This window comes from Mus caroli, unplaced genomic scaffold, assembly GCF_978045245.1.
Source record: "Mus caroli unplaced genomic scaffold, Mus_caroli_1 scaffold_8, whole genome shotgun sequence".
Classification (NCBI taxonomy): Eukaryota; Metazoa; Chordata; class Mammalia; order Rodentia; family Muridae; genus Mus; species Mus caroli.
The window spans coordinates 10092670-10098669 of record NW_028227263.1 but is presented as its reverse complement, the minus strand read 5'-3'; positions in this window follow the sequence as shown (position 1 = coordinate 10098669).

Sequence of the window (6000 nt, the reverse complement as noted above, 5' to 3'; positions counted from 1 at the left end):
AAACTCAGGGGTGAAATCAACCAAGTGGAAACAAGAAAAACTATTCAAAGAATCAACCAATCAAGGAGCTGGTTCTTTGAGAAAATCAACAAGATAGATAAACCCTTAGCCAGACTCACTAGAGGGCACAGGGAAAGCATCCTAATTAACAAAATCAGAAATGAAAAAGGACACATAAGAACAGATTCTGAAGAAATCCAAAACACCATCAGATCCTTCTACAAAAGGCTATACTCAACAAAACTGGAGAACCTGGATGAAATGGAGAAGTTCCTAGACAGATACCAGGTACCAAAGTTGAATCAAGATCAGGTTAATGATCTAAACAGCCCTATATCCCCCAAAGAAATAGAAGCAGTCATTAATAGTCTCCCAACTAAAAAAAGCCCAGGACCAGATGGGTTTAGTGCAGAGTTCTATCAGACCTTCAAAGAAGATCTAATCCCAGTTCTTCACAAACTATTCCACAAAATAGAAACAGAAGGTACTCTACCCAACTCATTCTATGAAGCCACAATTACTCTGATACCTAAACCACAAAAAGACACAACAAAGATAGAAAACTTCAGACCAATATCCCTTATGAATATTGATGCAAAAATCCTCAATAAAGTTCTTGCTAACCAAATCCAAGAACACATCAAAACAATCATCCATCCTGACCAAGTAGGTTTCATCCCAGGGATGCAGGGATGGTTCAATATACGGAAATCCATCAACGTAATCCAGTACATAAACAAACTCAAAGACAAAAACCACATGGTCATCTCGTTAGATGCGGAAAAAGCATTTGACAAGATCCAACACCCATTCATGATAAAAGTCTTGGAAAGATCAGGAATTCAAGGCCCATACCTAAACATGATAAAAGCAATCTACAGCAAACCAGTAGCCAACATCAAAGTAAATGGTGAGAAGCTTGAAGCAATCCCTCTAAAATCAGGGACTAGACAAGGCTGTCCACTTTCTCCATACCTATTCAACATTGTACTTGAAGTCCTAGCCAGAGCAATTCGACAACAAAAGGAGATCAAAGGGATACAAATTGGAAAAGATGAAGTCAAAATATCACTCTTTGCAGATGATATGATAGTATATATAAGTGACCCTAAAAATTCCACCAGAGAACTCCTAAGCCTGATAAACAGCTTCGGTGAAGTAGCTGGTTATAAAATTAACTCAAACAAATCAATGGCCTTTCTCTACACAAAGAATAAACAGGCTGAGAAAGAAATTAGGGAAACAACACCCTTCTCAATAGTCACAAATAATATAAAATATCTTGGCGTGACTCTAACTAAGGAAGTGAAAGATCTGTATAATAAAAACTTCAAGTCTCTGAAGAAAGAAATTCTAGAAGATCTCAGAAGATGGAAAGATCTCCCATGCTCATGGATTGGCAGGATCAACATTGTAAAAATGGCTATCTTGCCAAAAGCAATCTACAGATTCAATGCAATCCCCATCAAAATTCCAACTCAATTCTTCAACGAATTAGAAAGTGCAATCTGCAAATTCATCTGGAATAACAAAAAAACCTAGGATAGCAAAAACTCTTCTCAAGGATAAAAGAACCTCTGGTGGAATCACCATGCCGGACCTAAAGCTCTACTACAGAGCAATTGTGATAAAAACTGCATGGTACTGGTATAGTGACAGACATATAGACCAATGGAATAGAATTGAAGACCCAGAAATGAACCCACACACCTACGGTCACTTGATCTTCGACAAGGGAGCTAAAAACATCCAGTGGAAGAAAGACAGCATTTTCAACAAATGGTGCTGGCACAACTGGTTGTTAACATGTAAATGAATGCGAATCGATCCATTCCTATCTCCTTGTACTAAGGTCAAGTCTAAGTGGATCAAGGAACTTCACATAAAACCAGAGACATTGAAACTTATAGAGGAGAAAGTGGGGAAAAGCCTTGAAGATATGGGCACAGGGGAAAAATTCCTGAATCGAACAGTAATGGCTTGTGCTGTAAGATCGAGAATTGACAAGTGGGACCTCATGAAACTACAAAGCTTCTGCAAGGCTAAAGACACCATCAATAAGACAAAAAAACCACCAACAGATTGGGAAAGGATCTTCACCTATCCTAAATCAGATAAGGGACTAATATCCAATATATATAAAGAACTCAAGAAGGTGGACTCCAGAATGTCAAATAACCCCATTAAAAAATGGGGCTCAGAACTGAACAAAGAATTCTCACCTGAGGAATACCGAATGGCAGAGAAGCACCTGAAAAAATGTTCAACATCCTTAATCATCAGGGAAATGCAAATCAAAACAACCCTGAGATTCCACCTCACACCAGTCAGAATGGCTAAGATCAAAAATTCAGGTGACAGCAGATGCTGGCGAGGATGTGGAGAAAGAGGAACACTCCTCCATTGTTGGTGGGATTGCAAGCTTGTACAACCAGTCTGGAAATCAGTCTGGCGGTTCCTCAGAAAATTGGACATAGTACTACCGGAGGATCCAGCAATACCTCTCCTGGGCATATATCCAGAAGATGTCCCAACCAGTAAAAAGGACACATGCTCCACTATGTTCATAGCAGCCCTATTTATAATAGCCAGAAGCTGGAAAGAACCCAGATGTCCCTCAACAGAGGAATGGATACAGAAATTATGGTACATTTACACAATGGAGTACTACTCAGCTATTAAAAAGAATGAATTTATGAAATTCCTAGCCAAATGGATGGACCTGGAGGGCATCATCTTGAGTGAAGTAACACAATCACAAAAGAACTCACACAATATGTATTCATTGATAAGTGGATATTAGCCCAAAACTTAGGATACCCAAGATATAAGATACAATTTGATAAACGCATGAAACTCAAGAAGAATGAAGACCAAAGTGTGGACACTGTGCACCTTCTTAGAATTGGGAACAAAACACCCAGGGAAGGAGTTACAGAGACAAAGTTCGTAGCTGTGATGAAAGGATGGACCATTTAGAGACTGCCGTATCCAGGGATCCATCCCATAATCAGCTTCTAAACGCTGACACCATTGCATACACTAGCAAGATTTTGCTGAAAGGACCCAAATATAGCTGTCTCTTGTGAGACGATGCCGGGGCCTAGCAAACACAGGAGTGGATGTTCACAGTCAGCTATTGGATGTATCACAGGGCTCCCAATGGAGAAGCTAGAGAAAGTACCCAAGGAGCTAAAGGGATCTGCAACCCTATTGTTGGAACAACATGATGTACTAACCAGAACCCCGGAGCTCTTGTCTCTAGCTGCATATGTATCGAAAGATGGCCTAGTCGGCCATCACTGGAAAGAGAGGCCCATTGGACTTGCAAACTTTATATGCCCCAATATAGGGGAATGCCAGGGCCAAAAGAATGGGAATGGGTGGGTAGGGAAGTGGGGGGCGCTATGGGGGACTTTTGGGATAGCATTGGAAATGTAATTGAGGAAAATATGTAATAAAAATATTAAAAATCAAAAAAAAAGAAAGAGCAAAAAAAAAAAAAAGAATCTGTTAAAATCATCGCCCTTGCTCTGATATAACTGTCTAGACACAAGACTGAGTTTTCTTGACCCCAAGCATTGGTGGGAATCCAGCCATCTTCTGTAAAGCTAGATATTAAATGTTTTAAACTGTGGAATGAATTCTTTTTTTGTGAATTATATGTTTTTAAACCAATGTACTGACTTCATAAACTGGATTATGTATAGTAGTATATGATAGATTTACTAGCCGTCTCAAGCAAAGCATTCTTGTTCTGAGCGTTATATGGTACCCCTTGGGGGTATAGATGTGTGCATGAGTGTCCATGCACGCCAAGGGCCAATCTTAGAGTTTACTCATCAGGTACCTTTCAGTTAAGCTCTTATATCTTTCTTTTTTTAACATTTCTCTCTCCCCTCCCCCTCTCATGTGTGTGTGTGTGTGTGTGTGTGTGCGTGCACACGCGTGTGCACACTCAGGAATTCATGTGCATGTGGGCCATGGTGCAAATGTGGAGGCCAGAGGACCACCTACAGGAGTTGGTTGTCTCCTACCATGTAGGTTTTCAAATCTGAACTCAGGTCGTTAAGCTTGGCAGCAAGTGTCTTTACCCAGTGAACCAGCTCACTGGCCCCACTTTGGTTTTTGAGAGAGCATCTTCTCACTGGACTGGAGATTGCCAAAGTGACTAGATTGGCTGTCCAGTGAACCATGGGGGTCAAGCTGTCTTTCCCTGGGAACACACCACCACACCCAGCTTCACACAGGTCCCCCGAGGGGATCAGCCTCAGCTCCACACTTTACCAACCCCCAAGATCAGTATTTCTACCATTATCAATAGCAACAAGATGTCACCCACACAGATAAGAATTCCTTGTCTTTAGTCACTTTTAAGACTACCAAGAGGTCCTAAGAGCAGTCAGCTTGAGGCAGGAAGAATCTTCAATCATTTTCTGAAAAATTGCTATGTCTACCCCAAGTGGGAACAGTGAACCTCAAGGACAGTGGCATACAATGTCAAGGACAGTTCATCGAGTGTCACAAAGGAGACTGTCTCTGGTGCTAGATGTTGGTAGCACATATGTGGGAACAGGGAGTACCTGTGACTTCCTCTGAAATTGACTGTGAACCTTAAATATTCAAAAAAAATTTTTTGAAATAATGCACCCTCTACCTTTCTATCAATTTTTTTTCTGTAAGTTTTGATTTGTTGGAATATGTCTATGACCACAGGATTTCATGGTGGCCGTAAACTAGGCAGTTCTACTATGAGAACACTGCTTCCGCCATGACATTGAGGTGGTGGGAATGTGTTTGTTGGCTTGGTTGGAGTTCAGCTGGGAAACGTGTCCAGAGGAGCCTTTCTAGCTCATCACCACCACTGCCACCACCACCATCATCCCCATCGCCCACTCAATGTATTTTGCCAAGTGAATGCTAAAAAAAGAGTATTTCTACAGAACTCTCCAGAAATATAAAATCCCCATGTAACAACTGCTATAAAAGTTTGAAAAATAATAGTGTTCACAAAAATGATTTCAGAGGAGTTCTCTATAGTGTTCCTCATGACTGGGCACTGTTAGAGTTAATGTTTATATGATTTTTCGCCATTTATTTATTTGTTTATTTATTTATTTATTTATTCATTCATTCATTTTACATATGCTTTCTCCATTAGTTAGTTAATTTATTCATTTTATATGGGAATGTTTAAAAGAATAAACTCAATAAAATTAAAAAGAATAAAAACACCTTTAAGCATCCCAACATTTCTGCCTCTTTACTCATTTTATTTCTCAAATGAGGAAGCAGATAGAAGCAAACCACAGTTTCCCCTGCCCCTTTGTCTGCAGCAGATCGTTTCCAAGGCTGCTGTCAGCCTTGTTTGAGGTCAGAGCTGGCAGCAGAGCCATGGCCCCCTGTCTCTGGGCCACTATTCATTTCCATCTGCTTAGGAAGCTCTTGAGAGCTCCCACAGTCCCATAGTTCCATTCTGCCTGTCACCTGTCATATGGACTCCCTGTCCACTGCTCCGTAAGCATGGCATTGACTGTCCTCTTCCTTACTCCTCTCAAGTCTCTGTGTCCTCTGTGCTGTCACTGCTCTGTGAATTCTTGCTTGCAGAGGAACCATTAGACCTGAGTTTCTGACACACAGCATTTGCTCTCTCCACTGTACCAATGGCCACCAGCAGAATAATCCCTAGGTACCACTATGACGGCATCATGAAAAAGTGAATCTATTTTAAACCCAGGACCTCTTTGTGAAACCAGGGAAGAAAACGTGTAGTTTGCACGCCAATGAAACTGGTTATAGTTCTAATCAAAAGATGAATGTCTACCCATATCAACATTGTAAGAATCTAGCACACTCAATAACTAAAATGACACGTGCCTGGGTTAGCTGAGTGGAGTCCAATGTCTAGTTCTGGACATGTAGTTCTGATTTTTTACAGCCACTGTATACACACACGGGGCCACTGTCAGCTTCTCTGAGAGCATGACTCATAATTCTGCT